This window comes from Arachis hypogaea, chromosome 6 (genome assembly GCF_003086295.3).
Source record: "Arachis hypogaea cultivar Tifrunner chromosome 6, arahy.Tifrunner.gnm2.J5K5, whole genome shotgun sequence".
Lineage (NCBI taxonomy): Eukaryota > Viridiplantae > Streptophyta > Magnoliopsida > Fabales > Fabaceae > Arachis > Arachis hypogaea.
The window spans coordinates 37,429,840-37,446,675 of record NC_092041.1 but is presented as its reverse complement, the minus strand read 5'-3'; the positions used below and the strand labels follow the sequence as shown (position 1 = coordinate 37,446,675).

The window sequence follows — 16,836 nt, the reverse complement described above, 5'->3', positions numbered from 1 at the left end:
CAGTCATTTACATCCAGTTCTTTAATTCTAGCATTTACTTTTCCGTCATTTACATTCCAGCCATTTTATTTTCTGCAACTCTCAACCCAAATTCTGAATTCGCTCAACTAGAACAATCTTCTAATTAAAGTTGCTTGATCAATCAATCCCTGTGGGATTCGACCTCACTCTATTGTGAGTTTTTACTTGACGACAAATTCGGTACACTCGCCGAAGGAAATTTGTTGAGAGACAATTTCCACTTGCATCAATCTCCGGATACTCATTTTTCTTGAGCTTGAAAGGGACCTCCGGGATCACCTTCTTCTTTGCCACAACATCATAAAAGTGGTCTTGATGGCTTTTGGAGATGAATCTTTCCATCTCCCATGACTCAGAGGTGGCAGCTTTTGTCTTCCCTTTTCCTTTTCTATAGGATTCTCCAGCCTTAGGTGCCATTGATGGTAATGGAAAACAAAGAAGATTATGCTTTGACCACACCAAACTTAAAATATTGCTCGCCCTCAAGCAAGAGAAGAAAGAAGAGAAGAAGAAGAAGAAAATATGGAGGAGAGTGAGGGGAGATGGAGTTGGCCAAGGTATAGAAGAGGGGGTTTTGTTGTGTGGAAATGAAGTAGAATGGAAGGGTATATATAGGGAGGGGAGAGGGTGTAGTTTCGGTCATTTAGGGTGGGTTTGGGTGGGAAAGTGTTTTTGAATTTTGAAGGTAGGTGGGGTTTATGGGGAAGAGTGGATGGATGTGAGTGGTGAAGGGGGTAATTGGGAAGAGAGATTGAAGTTGTTGGGAAGTGTGTTTTGGGGAACAGTGTTATAGGATTAGGAGGTAAGGTGGGAATATGTTAGGTGGGGATCCTGTGGGGTCCACAGATCCTGAGATGATCCTATGGGGTCCACAGATCCTGAGGTGTCAAGGATTTACATCCCTGCACCAATTAGGCAAGTAAAATGACTTTGCACACCATTCTGGCATTTGAACACCGAGATGATGCACACTCTGGGCGTTCAACGCCCATGTGTAGCATGTTTCTGGCGTTGAACGCCAGTTCTATGCTTGTTACTGGCGTTCAGCGCCAGCTTTCCTCAAGGCACATTCCTGGCGTTCAGACGCCAGAATGTTGCTTGTTTCTGGCGTTCAGCGCCAGATTCATGCTCTGTTCTGGCGTTGAACGCCAGCCAGATGCTTCTTACTGGCGTTGAACGCCAGTATGTGATTTTTCTTCTGCTGTTTTTGATTCTGTTTTTAATTTTTATATTTTTTTCGTGACTCCACATGATCATGTACCTAATAAAACACAAAATAACAATAAAATAAATTAAAAATTAGATAAATAAAAAATTAGGTTGCCTCCCAACAAGCGCTATTTTAATGTCATTAGCTTGACAGTGGGCTCTCATGGAGCCACAAAGGTGATCAGGTCAATGTTGTATAGTTCCAACACCAAACTTAGAGTTTGGTTGTGGCCTCCCAACACCAAACTTAGAGTTTGACTGTGGGGGTTCTTCTTGACTCTGTACTGAGAGAAGCTGTTCATGCTTACTCTCTTTTGTCACAGAGGGATGGCCATGTGCCTTAAACACAAGGTAGTCCCCATTCAATTGAAGGACTAATTCACCTCTGTTGACATCTATCACAGCTCCTACTGTGGCTAGGAAAGGTCTTCCAAGGATGATGCACTCATCCTCTTCCTTCCTAGTGTCTAAGATTATGAAATCAGCAGGGATGTAAAGGCCTTCAACCTTTACTAACACGTCCTCTACTAATCCATAAGCTTGTCTCAATGAATTGTCTGCCAATTGTAATGAGAACAAGGCAGGTTGTACCTCAATGATCCCCAGCTTCTCCATTACAGAGAGTGGCATAAGATTTATCCTGACCCCAGATCATACAGAGCTTTTGCAAAGGTCATGGTGCCTATGGTACAAGGTATCAAAAACTTGCCAGGATCTTGTTTCTTTTGAGGTAGAGTTTGCTGAATCCAGGTATCTAGTTCATTAATGAGCAAGGGAGGTTCACTGTTCCAAGTCTCATTACCAAACAACTTGGCATTCAGCTTCATGATAGCTCCTAAATATTGAGCAACTTGCTCCCCAGTCACATCTTCATCCTCTTCAGAGGAAGAATAGTCTTCAGAGCTCATGAATGGCAGAAGGGGATTTAATGGAATCTCTATGGTCTCTATATGAGCCTCAGATTCCTTTGGATCCTTACTAGGAAACTCCCTCTTGCTTGCGAGACGTCCCAGGAGGTTCTCCTCACTAGGATTTTCGTCCTTCTCCTCCCTTGTGCATTCGGTCATATTGATCACATCAATGGCCTTGCACTCTCCTTTTGGATTCTCTTCTGTATTGCTTGGGAGAATATTGGGAGGAGTTTCAATGACTTTCTTACTCAGCTGGCCCACTTATGCCTCCAGATTTCTGATGGAGGATCGTGTTTCACTCATGAAACTGAAAGTGGCTTTTGACAGATCAGAGACTAAATTTGCTAAATTAGAGGAGCTTTGTTCAGAATTCTCTATCTGTTGCTGAGAAGATGATGGAAAAGGATTGTTATTACTGAGCCTATTTCTTCCACCATTATTAAAGCCTTGTTGAGGCTTTTATTGATCCTTCCATGAGAAATTTGGGTGATTTCTCCATGATGAGTTATAGGTGTTTCCATAAGGTTCACCCATGTAATTTACCTCTGCTATTGCAGGGTTCTCAGGATCATAAGCTTCTTCAGAAGCTGCCTTTTTAGTACTGTTGGATGCATTTTGCCATTCATTCAGACTTTGAGAGATCATGTTGACTTGCTGAGTCAACACTTTGTTCTGAACCAATATGGCATTCAGAGCATCAATTTCAAGAACTCCCTTCCTCTGAGGCATCCCATTATTCACGGAATTCCTCTCAGAAGTGTACATGAATTGGTTATTTACAACCATGTCAATGAGTTTTTGAGCTTCTGCAGGTGTTTTCTTTAGGTGAATGGATCCACCAGCAGAATGGTCCAGTAACATTTTCGAAAACTCAGATAGACCATAATAGAATATATCTAATATGGTCCATTCTGAAAACATGTCAGATGGACACCTTTTGGTCAACTGCTTGTATCTTTCCCAAGCTTCATAGAGGGATTCACCATCTTTTTGTTTGAAGGTCTGAACATCCACTCTAAGCTTGCTCAGCTTTTGAGGAGGAAAGAATTTATCCAAGAAGGCCGTGACCAGCTTATCCCAGGAGTCCAGGCTATCCTTAGGTTGTGAATCCAACCATATTCTAGCTCTGTCTCTTAGAGCAAAAGGGAAAAGCATGAGCCTGTAGACTTCAGGATCTACTCCATTTGTCTTAACAGTCTCACAAATCTGCAAGAACTCAGTTAAAAACTAGTAAGGATCTTCAGATGGAAGTCCATAAAACTTGCAGTTCTGTTGCATTAAAGCAACTAGTTGAGGTTTAAGCTCAAAATTGTTGGTTCCAATGGAAGGAATGGAGATGCTTCTTCCATCAAACTTGGACGTTGGTTTTGTGAAGTCACCAAGCATTCTCCTTGCATTATTGTTGTTGGGTTCGGCTGCCATCTCCTTCTCTTGTTCGAAAATTTCTGAAAGGTTGTTTCTGGATTATTTAGCTTCTCTTAGTTTCCTCTTCAGAGTCCTTTCAGGTTCTGGATCAATTTCAACAAGAGTACCTTTTTCCTTGCTCCTGCTCATATGAAAGAGAAGAAAATAAGAAAAGAAGAGGAATCCTCTATGTCACAGTATAGTGATTCCTTTATGTTAGTAAAAGAAGAAGAGAATAAAAGAAGGAAGAGTGAAGAATCCAAACACAGGGGGAGGAGTGAGTTCGGATTTTTGGATGAAGAGAGGTGAAGAGAAGTGTTAGTAAATAAATAATTAAATAGAATGAGAAAAGAGAGGGAGAATTCGAAAATTAATTTTTGAAAAGGAGTTAGTAATTTTGAAAATTAAAGATAAGATATGATTAAAATTAAAATTTAAAACAATTAAAAAGAAATTTTGAAAAAGAGAGAGGTATTTTCGAAAATTAGAGAATGAGAAGTAGTTAAGTTGTTTTGAAAAAGATAAGAAACACACAAAAGTCAAATAGTTAGTTGAAAAAGATATTAAAATCACATTTGAAAAGATAAGAAGATAAGAAGTTAGATAAGATATTTTGAAATCAAATTTTTGAAAAAGATAAAATTTTGAAAAAGATATGATAAAAAGATAAGAAAATAAGATAGAAAAGATATGTTTGAAAAAGATTTAATTTTTTTTAAATTAAAATTAATTACTTTACTAACAAGAAACTACAAGATAAGATTCTAGAATTTAAAGATTGAACCTTTCTTAACAAGAAAGTAACAAACTTCAAATTTTTGAATCAATCACATTAATTGTTAGCATAATTTTCGAAAATTAGATATAAAGATAAGAAAAAGATTTTGAAAATATTTTGAAAAAGATTTTTGAAATTTTTGAAAAAGAGGAAAAATTGGACAAGATATGATTTTTGAAAAAAGATTTTGAAAAGATAAGATTTTTAAATTTTGAAAATTTGACTTGGCTTGTAAGAAATAACTAATTTTGAAAATTTTTGACCAAGTCAACCCAAAATTTCGAAAATTTGGAGAGAAATAAGGAAAAGATATATTTTTTTGATTTTTGAATTTTTTATGATGAGAGAGAAAAACACAATTATGACCCAAAACTTAAAAATTTTGGATCAAAACACATGATGCATGCAAGAACACTATGAATGTCAAGATGAACACCAAGAACACTTTGAAGATCATGATGAACATCAAGAACATTTTTTTGAAAAATTTTTGATGCAAAGAAAACATGCAAGACACCAAACTTAGAAATCTTTAATGCATGGACTCTAACAAACGAAAAATGCATATGAAAAACAACAAGCAACACAAAACAAGAAAACATCAAGATCAAACAAGAAGACTTGTCAAGAACAACTTGAAGATCATGAAGAACACCATGAATGCATGAATTTTTGAAAAAATGCAAGAAAAATTTTTAAAGCATGCAATTGACACCAAACTTAAAAGTTGACTCAAGACTCAAACAAGAAACATAAAATATTTTTGATTTTTTTGATTTTATTAATTTTTTTTTTGGATTTTTTATTAATTTTTTCGAAAATAAAGTTTGGAAAAACGAAAAAGAAAAGAAAAATTTTGAAAAAGATTTTTTTAAAAATTTTGAAAAGAAAATTACCTAATCTGAGCAACAAGATGAATCGTCAGTTGTCCAAACTAGAACAATCCCCGGCAATGGCGCCAAAAACTTGGTGGACGAAATTGTGATCATCAAAGTTGGTCTCTTTGTTATTGTATGGAATCATTATTATGGCTCTATGCTATGTGTGGACACAACTCCGTTCAACTTAACCAGCAAGTGTACTGGGTCATCCAAGTAATACCTTACGTGAGTAATGGTCGATCCCACAAAGATTGTTGGTATGAAGCAAGCTATGGTCTGATGACAAGTCATCATATACCTATTTTTCTATGCTTTTTCATATAAGAAATTGATGATTTGTGCTTAAATATTGAATGCTTTTGTACTTAAATGATATATTTTCTTGATATTTTAATTTTATAAATCTTGTAGAAAATAAGAAGAAAAAGAAGCAAAGAAGCACAAAAAAGAGGAGAAAAAAGAGCTTTGGGGTACACTTTAAAGTTGGGGTACACTTTGGAGCCTTAGGCCACGCTTTTAAAAGCGTGGCCCATGACAAAATCAAAGAGGAAAACACCCAGCACGCACACTGCCCTGCCCTTGCCAAGGGCAGGGCAGAATCATAATGAAGCAAAGTGAGGATGAAGCAAATTTTGGCTAAGTTAAAATCTGGGCGCTCACAACATGACCATGCCTACTTCAAATGGCTATAACTTGAGCTACAGACGTCCAATTGATGTGCTTCCAGTTGCGTTGGAAAGCAGACATTCAGAGCTTTCCAACGATATATAGCAATCCATATTTGGCATACAATTGAGGCAGGAACGGAAAGCATCTTTAAGGGCCAAAAACAAGCGAAAATAAACCAAAATGCTTCCACCAAGGCTCGAAGAGAGAGACACAAGGAAACCAAGGAAATTAATAGAGCGTGTGTGCCAGCCGTGTTTCGAACACGGAACATCAAAGTGGAAACACTGCCCTGCCCTCCGCGAGGGCGGCAGCATTTGGATTGGTGCACAAATCTGGCGCACCACACACAAATCTGGCGCACCAATTCTCTCCTGGCAGCACCAGCGTGCATCGCAACTCAATCCTGGCAGCACCATATTTTTCTGCCCTGCCCTCGCGGCATTCCATGCACCAAGGAAAATTTCTGGCGCACCAATTCTTGATTCTGGCAGCACCGTGGCACGTTCTGGCGCACCAACTTTTCCTGCCCTGCCCTTGGCGCGGGCAGGGCAGCATTTCACGCACCAAGGCCGCACCAGCTTGCACCAAGGACGCACCACAACGCACCAAATCCTGCCCTGCCCTCCACAAGGGCAGGGCAGCCTCCTGGGAGTAACTTTTCATGGGCCGAAAATTCAAATTAAAACCCCATTTTAATTCTTTTCTTCACCAAATCAAAAGCCCATCTGATGAGCGGATAATTTATACGCTTTTTGGCATTATTTTTAGATAGTTTTTAGTGAGTTTAAGCTACTTTTAGGGATGTTTTCATTAGTTTTTATGTTAAATTCACATTTCTGGACTTTACTATGAGTTTGTGTGTTTTTCTGTGATTTCAGGTAAATTCTGACTGAAATTGAGGGATTTGAGCAAAACTCTAAAGAAGGCTGACAAAAGGACTGCTGATGTTGTTGGAATCTGACCTCCCTGCACTCGAAATGGATTTTCTGGAGCTACAGAACTTTAATTGGCGCGCTCTCAACGGCGTTGGAAAGTAGACATCCAGGGCTTTCCAGCAATATATAATAGTCCATACTTTATTCGAAGAATGGCGACGTAACTTGGCGTTGAACGCCAAGTACACGCTGCTGTCTAGAGTTAAACGCCAGAAAAACGTCATGATCCGGAGTTGAACGCCCAAAACACGTCAAAACTCAGAGTTCAACTCCAAGAGAAGCCTCAGCTCGTGGATTAATCAAGCTCAGCCCAAGCATACACCAAGTGGGCCCCGGAAGTGAATTTATGCATCAATTACTTACTCATGTAAACCCTAGTAGCTAGTCTGGTATATATAGGACATTTATCTATTGTATTAGACATCTTTTGACCACTTTAAGCCTTTTATCATTCGGTCACTTGATCATGGAGAGGGCTGGCCATTCGGCCATGCCTGAACCTTTTGCTTATGTGTTTTCAACAGTGGAGTTTCTGCACACCATAGATTAAGGGTGTGGAGCTCTGCTGTACCTCAAGTATTAATGAAATTCTATTATCTTTTATTCAAATCTCTCTTATTCTTATTCCAAGATATTCATTCGTACCCAAGAACATGATGAATGTTATGAGTCAGATTACCCTCATTATCATTCTCACTTATGAACGCGCGTGATTGACAACCACTTCCGTTCTACATGCAACAGAGCTTGAATGCGTATCTCTTAGATTCCCCAACAGAATCTTCGTGGTATAAGCTAGATAGATGGCGGCATTTATGAGGATCCGGAAAGTCTCACCTTGTCTGTGGTATTCCGAGTAGGATTCCGGTAATAAATGACTGTGACGTGCTTCAAACTTGCAACCTGCTGGGCGTTAGTGACAGACGCAAAAGAATCAAGGGATTCTATTCCAGTAGGAGCGGGAACCAACCGGTGATTAGCCGTACTGTGACAGAGTGCGTGAGCATTAGTTTTCACTACGAGGATGGGATGTAGCCATCAACCATGGGTGATGCCTCCAGACGATTAGCCGTGCGACTGACAACCGCATAGGATCATTTTCCCGAGAGGATGAAAGTAGCCACAGCTGATGGTGAACCCCTATACAAAGCTTGCCATGGAAAGGAGTAAGAAGGATTGAGTAGAAGCAGTAGGAGAGCAGGCATCCTTGAGCCATACAGCATCTCCATTCGCTTATCTGAAATTCTCACCAATGAATCTGCATAAGTCTTCTATCCCTTTTTATTTCTATTTTCTTATCTTTTTTTTCGAAAACCCATAAACCATTTTTATCTGCCTGACTGAGATTTACAAGGTGGCCATAGCTTGCTTCATACCAACAATCTCTGTGGGATCGACCCTTACTCACGTAAGGTTTATTACTTGGACGACCCAGTACACTTGCTGGTTAGTTGAACGGAGTTGTGAATTCAAATAAAGACAATTATTGAATAAATCCATACAAGTACAAAGAATAGTGATCACAATTTCGTCCACCAAGTTTTTGGCGCCGTTGCCGGGGATTGTTCGAGTATGGACAACTGACGGTTCATCTTGTTGCTCAGATTAGGTAATTTTCTTTTCAAAAATATTTTTCAAAATTTTTCTTTTCTTTTTCATTTTTCTAATTATGTTTTTCGAAAAAATAAAATAAAAATACAAAAAAATTAGAAAATCATAAAAATCAAAAATATTTTGTGTTTCTTGTTTGAGTCTTGAGTCAATTTTTAAGTTTGGTGTCAATTGCATGCTTTTAAAATTTTTCTTGCATTTTTCGAAAATTGCATGCATTCATAGTATTCTTCATGATCTTCAAGTTGTTCTTGATAAGTCTTCTTGTTTGATCTTGATGAATTCTTGTTTAGTGTTGTTTGTTGTTTTTCATGTGCATTTTTGCATTCATATTTTCCATGCATTAAAGATTTCTAAGTTTGGTGTCTTGCATGTTTTCTTTGCATCAAAAATTTTTCAAAATTATGTTCTTGATGTTCATCATGATCTTCAAAGTGTTCTTGGTGTTCATCTAGACATTCATAGCATTCTTGCATGCATTCATTGTTTTGATCTAAAAATTTCATGCATTGAGTATTTTTGTTGTTTTTCTCTCTCTTAATTAAAAATTCAAAAATAAAAAAAAATATCTTTTTTTCTTATTTCCCTCCAAAAATTTCGAAATTTTGGATTGACTTGGTCAAAAATTTTTAAAATTAGTTGTTTCTTACAAGTCAAGTCAAAATTTCAATTTTAAAAATCTTATCTTTTTAAATCTTTTTCAAAAATCATATCTTTTTCATTTTTTTTTATCATTTTCGAAAATTTCAAAATTATTTTTCAAAATATTTTCAAAAATCTTTCTCTTATCTTTATTAGCTAACAAGTAATGTGATTGATTCAAAAATTTGAAGTTTGTTACTTTCTTGTTAAGAAAGGTTCAATCTTTAAGTTCTAGAATCTTATCTTGTAGTTTCTTGTTAGTTAAGTAATTTTAAAAATTAAATCTTTTTCAAATATCTTTTTCTTAAAACTTTTATTTTATCTTTTATCTTATCTTTTTCAAAAATTTTATCTTTTTCAAAATTTGATTTCAAAATATCTCATCTAACTTCTTATCTTCTTATCTTTTTCAAAATTTGATTTCAAATCTTTTTCAATCAACTAACTAACTTTTTGTTTGTCTCTTATCTTTTTCAAAACCACCTAACTACTTTTCCCTCTCTAATTTTCGAAAATTCTCCCTCTCTTTTTCAAAAATTCTTTTTTTGTTTTAAATTTTAATTTTAATTATATTTTGTCTTTGATTTTCGAAAATTACTAACCTCTTTTTCAAAAATTATTTTCGAAAATTTCTCTTCTCTTCTCTTCTTCTATTTAATTAATTAATTACTAACAATTCTCTTCACCTCTCTTCATCTAAGAATCCAAACTTCTTATATCCCTTGTATTTGGATTCTTCACCCCTTTCTTCTTCTACTAACATAAAGGAATCTCTATACTGTGACATAGAGGATTCCTCTTTCTTTTCTTGTTTTCTTCTCTTTCATATGAGCAGGAACAGGGAAAAAGGCACTCTTGTTGAAGTTTATCCAGAACCTGAAAGGACTCTGAAGAGAAAATTAAGAGAAGTTAAATTACAACAATCCAGAAACAACCTTTCAGAAATTTTCGAACAAGAGAAGGACATGGCAGCCGAAAATAATAATAATAATGCAAGGAGAATGCTTGGTGACTTCACAAAGCCAACGTCCAAGTTTGATGGAAGAAGCATCTCCATTCCTGCCATTGGAGCCAATAACTTTGAGCTTAAGCCTCAACTAGTTGCATTAATGCAACAAAACTGCAAGTTTTATGGACTTCCCTCTGAAGATCCTTATCAGTTTTTAACTGAGTTCTTGCAGATCTGTGAGACTGTAAAGACGAATGGAGTTGATCCTGAAGTCTACAGACTCATGCTTTTCCCTTTTGCTGTAAGAGACAGGGCGAGAATATGGTTGGATTCACAACCTAAGGATAGCCTGGACTCCTGGGATAAGCTGGTCACTGCCTTCTTGGATAAATTCTTTCCTCCTCAAAAGCTGAGCAAGCTGAGAGTGGATGTTTAAACCTTCAAGCAAAAAGATGGTGAATCCCTCTATGAAGCTTGGGAAAGATACAAGCAGCTGACCAAAAGATGTCCATCTGACATGTTTTCAGAATGGACCATGTTAGATATATTCTATTATGGTCTCTCTGAATTTTCGAAAATGTCACTGGACCATTCTGCAGGTGGATCTATTCACCTGAAGAAAACGCCTGAAGAGGCTCAAGAACTCATTGACATGGTTGCAAACAACCAGTTCATGTATACCTCTGAGAGGAATTCCGTGAATAATGTGGTACCTCAGAAGAAAGGAGTTCTTGAAATTGATGCTCTGAATGCCATATTGGCTCAGAACAAAGTGTTGACTCAACAGGTCAACATGATCTCTCAAAATCTGAATGGATTGCAACATGCATCCAACAATACTAGAGAGGTAGCTTCTGAAGAAGCTTATGATCCTAAGAACCCTGCCATGGCAGAGGTTAATTACATGGGTGAACCTTATGGAAACACCTATAACCCATCATGGAGAAATCATCCAAATTTCTCCTGGAAGGATCAACAAAAGCCTCAACAAGGCTTTAACAATGGTGGACGCAATAGGCTGAACAATAGTAAGCTATATCCATCATCTTCTCAGCAACAGACAGAGAATTCTGAACAAAACACTTCTAATTTAGCCAATATAGTCTCTGATCTGTCAAAGGCCACTTTCAGTTTCATGAATGAAACAAGATCCTCCATTAGAAATTTGGAGGCACAAGTGGGCCAGCTGAGTAAGAAAGTTATTGCAACTCCTCCCAGTATTCTCCCAAGCAACACAGAAGAGAATCCAAAAGGAGAGTGCAAAGCCATTGATTTAATCAAAGTGGCCGAATGTACTAAGGAGGAGGAGGACGAAAATCCCAGTGAGGAAGACCTCCTGGGACGTCCTTCAAGCAAGAAGGAGTTTCCTATTAAGGATCCTGAGGAATCTGAGGCTCATACAGAGACTATAGAGATTCCATTAAATCTCCTTCTGCCATTCATGAGCTCTGAAGACTATTCTTCCTCTGAAGAGGATGAAGATGTGACTGAAGAGCAAGTTGCTCAATATTTAGGAGCTATCATGAAGCTGAATGCCAAGCTGTTTGGTAATGAGACTTGGGAAAGTGAACCTCCCTTGCTCATTAGTGAACTAGATACTTGGATTCAGAAAACTCTACCTCAAAAGCAACAAGATCCTGGCAAATTCTTAATACCTTGCACCATAGGCACCATGAGCTTTGAAAAGGCTCTATGTGATCTAGGGTCAGGGATAAATCTTATGCCACTCTCTGTAATGGAGAAGCTGGGAATTATTGAGGTACAACCTGCCTTGTTCTCATTACAACTGGCAGACAAGTCAGTGAGACAAGCTTATGGAATAGTAGAGGACGTTTTAGTAAAGGTTGAAGGCCTTTACATCCATGCTGATTTCATAATCCTAGACACTAGGAAGGAAGATGATGAATGCATCATCCTAGGAAGACCTTTCCTAGCCACAGCAGAAGCTGTGATAGATGTCAATAGAGGAGAGTTAGTCCTTCAATTGAATGGGGACTACCTTGTGTTTAAGGCACATGGCCATCCCTCTGTGACAAAAGAGAGTAAGCATGAAGAGCTTCTCTCAGTTCAAGGTCAAGAAGAGCCCACACAGTCAAACTCTAAGTTTGGTGTTGTGAGGCCACAACCAAACTCTAAGTTTGGTGTTAAGACCCCATATCCAAACTCTAAGTTTGGTGTTGGCAACTATACAACATTGACCTGATCACCTTGTGGCTCCATGAGAGCCACTGTCAAGCTATTGACATTAAAGAAGCGCTTGTTGGGAGGCAACCCAATTTTATTTATCTAATTTTATTTTATTTTGTTTTAGTGTTATTTTTGTGTTTAATTAGGTACATGATCATGAGGAATCACAAAAAAATAAAAAAAATTAAAAACAGAGTCAAAAACAGAAGAAAAAAATTTTTTCACCCTGGAGGACGCACGGGCTGGCGTTCAACGCCCAGAAGGTGCATCTGGCCGGCGTTTAACGCCAGAACAGAGCACCATTCTGGCGCTGAACACCCAAAACAAGCAACAACCTGGCGTTAAACGCCAGGATGGTGCACAGAGAGGACAAACTGGCGCTGAACGCCAGGAACAAGCATGAAACTGGCATTCAACGCCAGAAACATGCATCACATGGGCGTTGAACGCCCAGAACATGCACCAATGGGCGTTTGAACGCCAGAATGATGCATGAAGGCAATTTTCATGCCTATATGGTGAAGGAATGGTATTTCTTTTCACCTCAGGATCTGTGGACCCCACAGGATCCCCACCTACCATATTCCCACCTTCCCTCCTAATCCTATTTTTGTGATTTGAATTCCCCATGTCACAATTCCCAATCTTCTTCATCAATCACCTCAAATCCTCTTCCCAATCACCCCATTCACCATTCACATCAACCTCCTCTTTCCCACCCAACCCCACCCATATAGCCGAATCCATCTCCCCTAACTCACCTCCATCTTCTTCTTCTTCTCTTCTTTCTTTTCTTGCTCGAGGGCGAGCAATATTTTAAGTTTGGTGTGGTAAAAGCATAGCTTTTTGCTTTTCCATTACCATTAATGGCACCTAAGGCCAGAGAAACCTCAAAGGAAAGACAAAAGCTTCCACCTCTGAGTCTTGGGAGATGGAAAGACTTATATATAAGCTGGAATAGCTCAGTTGGTTAGAACATGTGGCTGCAAATCAAGAGATCCCTGAGATACCTCAGGGGATAAGTTGTCCTCCACACAAATATTGGAAGCAATTAAGGGTGGAACATCATGAGCACTCCATCATTCTCCAAGAAATAAGAGAAGATCAAAGAGCAATGAGGGAGGAGCAACAAAGGCAAGGAAGGGACATAGAAGAGTTGAAGAACATCATTGGTCCTTCAAGAAGAAGACGCCACTAAAGGTGGATTCATTCCTTGTTCTTTATTTTCTTTCTGTTTTTCGTTTTTAATATTGTGTTTATCTATGTTTTGTGTCTTTACTTCATGATCATTAGTATGTAACCATGCCTTAAAGATTATGAATAATTCCATGAATCCTTCACCTCTCTTAAATAAAAAGTGTTTTAATTCAAAAGAACAAGAAATACATAAATTTCGAATTTATCCTTGAATTTAATTTAATTATATTGATGTGGTGACAATACTTTTTGTTTTCTAAATCAATGATTGAACAGTGCATATGTCTTTTGATCTTGTTGTTTATGAGTGTTAAAATTGTTGGCTCTCGAAAGAATGATGAACAAAGAGAAATGTTATTGATGATCTGAAAAAAATCATGAAATTGATTCTTGAAGCAAGAGAAAGCAGTGAAAAAGGAAGCTTGCGAAAAAAAAATGGCGAAAAATTGAGAAAGAAAAAGAAGGAGCAGTAGAAAAAGCCAATAGCCCTTAAAACCAAAAGGCAAGGGTAAAAAGGATCCAAGGCTTTGAGCATCAATGGATAGGAGGGCCCAAGGAAATAAAATCCAGGCCTAAGCGGCTAAATCAAGCTGTCCCTAACCATGTGCTTGTGTCATGAAGGTCCAAGTGAAAAGCTTGAGACTAAGTGGTTAAAGTCGTGATCCAAGGCCAAAGGGTGTGCTTAAGAGCTCTGGACACCACTAACTGGGGACTCTAGCAAAGCTGAGTCACAATCTGAAAAGGTTCACCCAGTTATGTGTCTGTGGCATTTATGTATCCGGTGGTAATACTGGAAGACAAAGTGCTTAGGGCCACGGCCAAGACTCATAAGTAGCTGTGTTCAAGAATCAACATGCTTAACTAGGAAAGTCAATAACACTATCCGAAATTCTAAGTTCCTAGGGAAGCCAATCACTCTAAACTTCAAAGGAAAAAGTGAGATGCCAAAACTGTTCAGAAGCAAAAAGCTACAAGTCCCGCTCATCTAATTAAATTAATATTCATTGATATTTTGGACTTTATAGTATATTCTCTTCTTTTTATCCTAATTGATTTTCAGTTGCTTGGGGACAAGCAACAATTTAAGTTTGGTGTTGTGATGAGCGGATAATTTATACGCTTTTTGGCATTGTTTTTAGATAGTTTTTAGTGAGTTTAAGCTACTTTTAGGGATGTTTTCATTAGTTTTTATGTTAAATTCACATTTCTGGACTTTACTATGAGTTTGTGTGTTTTTCTGTGATTTCAGGTAAATTCTGACTGAAATTGAGGGATTTGAGCAAAACTATGAAGAAGGCTGACAAAAGGACTGCTGATGCTGTTGGAATCTGACCTCCCTGCACTCGAAATGGATTTTCTGGAGCTACAGAACTCCAATTGGCGCGCTCTCAATGGCGTTGGAAAGTAGACATCCAGGGCTTTCCAGCAATATATAATAGTCCATACTTTATTCGAAGAATGGCGACGTAACTTGGCGTTGAACGCCAAGTACACGCTGCTGTCTGGAGTTAAACGCCAGAAAAACGTCATGATCCGGAGTTGAACGCCCAAAACACGTCAAAACTCAGAGTTCAACTCCAAGAGAAGCCTCAGCTCGTGGATTAATCAAGCTCAGCCCAAGCATACACCAAGTGGGCCCCGGAAGTGAATTTATGCATCAATTACTTACTCATGTAAACCCTAGTAGCTAGACTGGTATATATAGGACATTTATCTATTGTATTAGACATCTTTTGACCACTTTAAGCCTTTTATCATTCGGTCACTTGATCATGGAGAGGGCTGGCCATTCGGCATTTATGAGGATCCGGAAAGTCTCACCTTGTCTGTGGTATTCCGAGTAGGATTCCGGTAATGAATGACTGTGACGTGCTTCAAACTTGCAACCTGCTGGGCGTTAGTGACAGACGCAAAAGAATCGAGGGATTCTATTCCAGTAGGAGCGGGAACCAACCAGTGATTAGCCGTACTGTGATAGAGTGCGTGAGCATTAGTTTTCACTGCGAGGATGGGATGTAGCCATCAACCATGGGTGATGCCTCCAGACGATTAGCCGTGCGACTGACAACCGCATAGGATCATTTTCCCGAGAGGATGAAAGTAGCCACAGCTGATGGTGAACCCCTATACAAAGCTTGCCATGGAAAGGAGTAAGAAGGATTGAGTAAAAGCAGTAGGAGAGCAGGCGTCCTTGAGCCATACAGCATCTCCATTCGCTTATCTGAAATTCTCACCAATGAATCTGCATAAGTCTTCTATCCCTTTTTATTTCTATTTTCTTATCTTTTTTTTCGAAAACCCATAAACCATTTTTATCTGCCTGACTGAGATTTACAAGGTGGCCATAGCTTGCTTCATACCAACAATCTCTGTGGGATCGACCCTTACTCACGTAAGGTTTATTACTTGGACGACCCAGTACACTTGCTGGTTAGTTGAACGGAGTTGTGAATTCAAATAAAGACAATTATTGAATAAATCCATACAAGTACAAAGAATAGTGATCACAATTTCATCCACCACCATCCAAACCCCAAAATCCAAGAATAGAAAGTGTATAAATAGGAGCTAGTTTTATGTAATTGGGGGGCTCGAGACTTTATTTTTGAATTTTCTTTTCTACTTGCATTTTAATTTTAAACTTTGGAATTTCTTAGAGAATTAGGAAGGAGAATTGATCTCTCTTCCTCCTGGTTCCTTCTTGAGCACTCTTTACTTTTCTTGCTTTGGATCTTGGGTGAAGAATTGAAGAACTTCTGTTTCAATCTCACTTTGAGATCTCTTCTTTAATTTTCTGCATAGTTGAATTTTACTTTCTGTTCATTTCTTCTTCTGCAATTTCTGCAATTTGCTTTCTTTTACTTCTTCTGCAATTGTTCTTGTTGGATCAAGGAAGGATTTGAGATCTAGACTTGTTATCTAGTCTCCTCCAATCCTGAGATCTTTAACATTCTTTTAAATTGCTGCAAATTAAGCACTGCTTTTCTGTTTAGAATTCTTCAAGCAATTTCCATTTTCTGTTTAGATTTGTTGCATGATTTTGCACCTTTTACTTCTCTGTCTGATTGCTATTTACACTTTCCTGTTGAATTTTAATTTCCAGCACCCAACCCCCTTTACTTTTCAAGCAATTTACATTTCTTGTCATTTAAGATTTTGCCAATTTACTTTTCTTGCTCTTTAAGTTTCCTGCCACTTTACTTTCTGCAATTTAAGTTCACTGCTATTTACATTCTGCTGCAACAAATCTCACTCACCAATATTAGCTTGACTAAACTAATCACCCACTAAAATTGCTTGATCCATCAATCCCTGTGGGATCGACCTCACTCTAAGTGAGTTATTATTACTTGATGCGACCCGGTATACTTGCCGGTTGGATTTGTGTGTTGGAAATTTATTTTTCCACAAAAACACCATCAAGTTTTTGGCGCCGTTGCCG

General features: G+C 38.2%; 2 non-coding genes across 2 annotated transcripts; one reads left to right on the top strand and one right to left on the bottom strand.

Moving 5' to 3' along the window:
- The first annotated feature begins 3,060 nt into the window (after nucleotides 1-3,060).
- LOC112700039 (small nucleolar RNA R71) lies at nucleotides 3,061-3,164 on the top strand. Its single transcript, XR_003152964.1, has one exon. It is a non-coding gene; the product is annotated as a small nucleolar RNA R71 (small nucleolar RNA).
- A 7,261-nt stretch (nucleotides 3,165-10,425) lies between these two features.
- Nucleotides 10,426-10,529, bottom strand: LOC112700414 (small nucleolar RNA R71). Its single transcript, XR_003153321.1, has one exon. It is a non-coding gene; the product is annotated as a small nucleolar RNA R71 (small nucleolar RNA).
- Nucleotides 10,530-16,836: the final 6,307 nt, after the last annotated feature.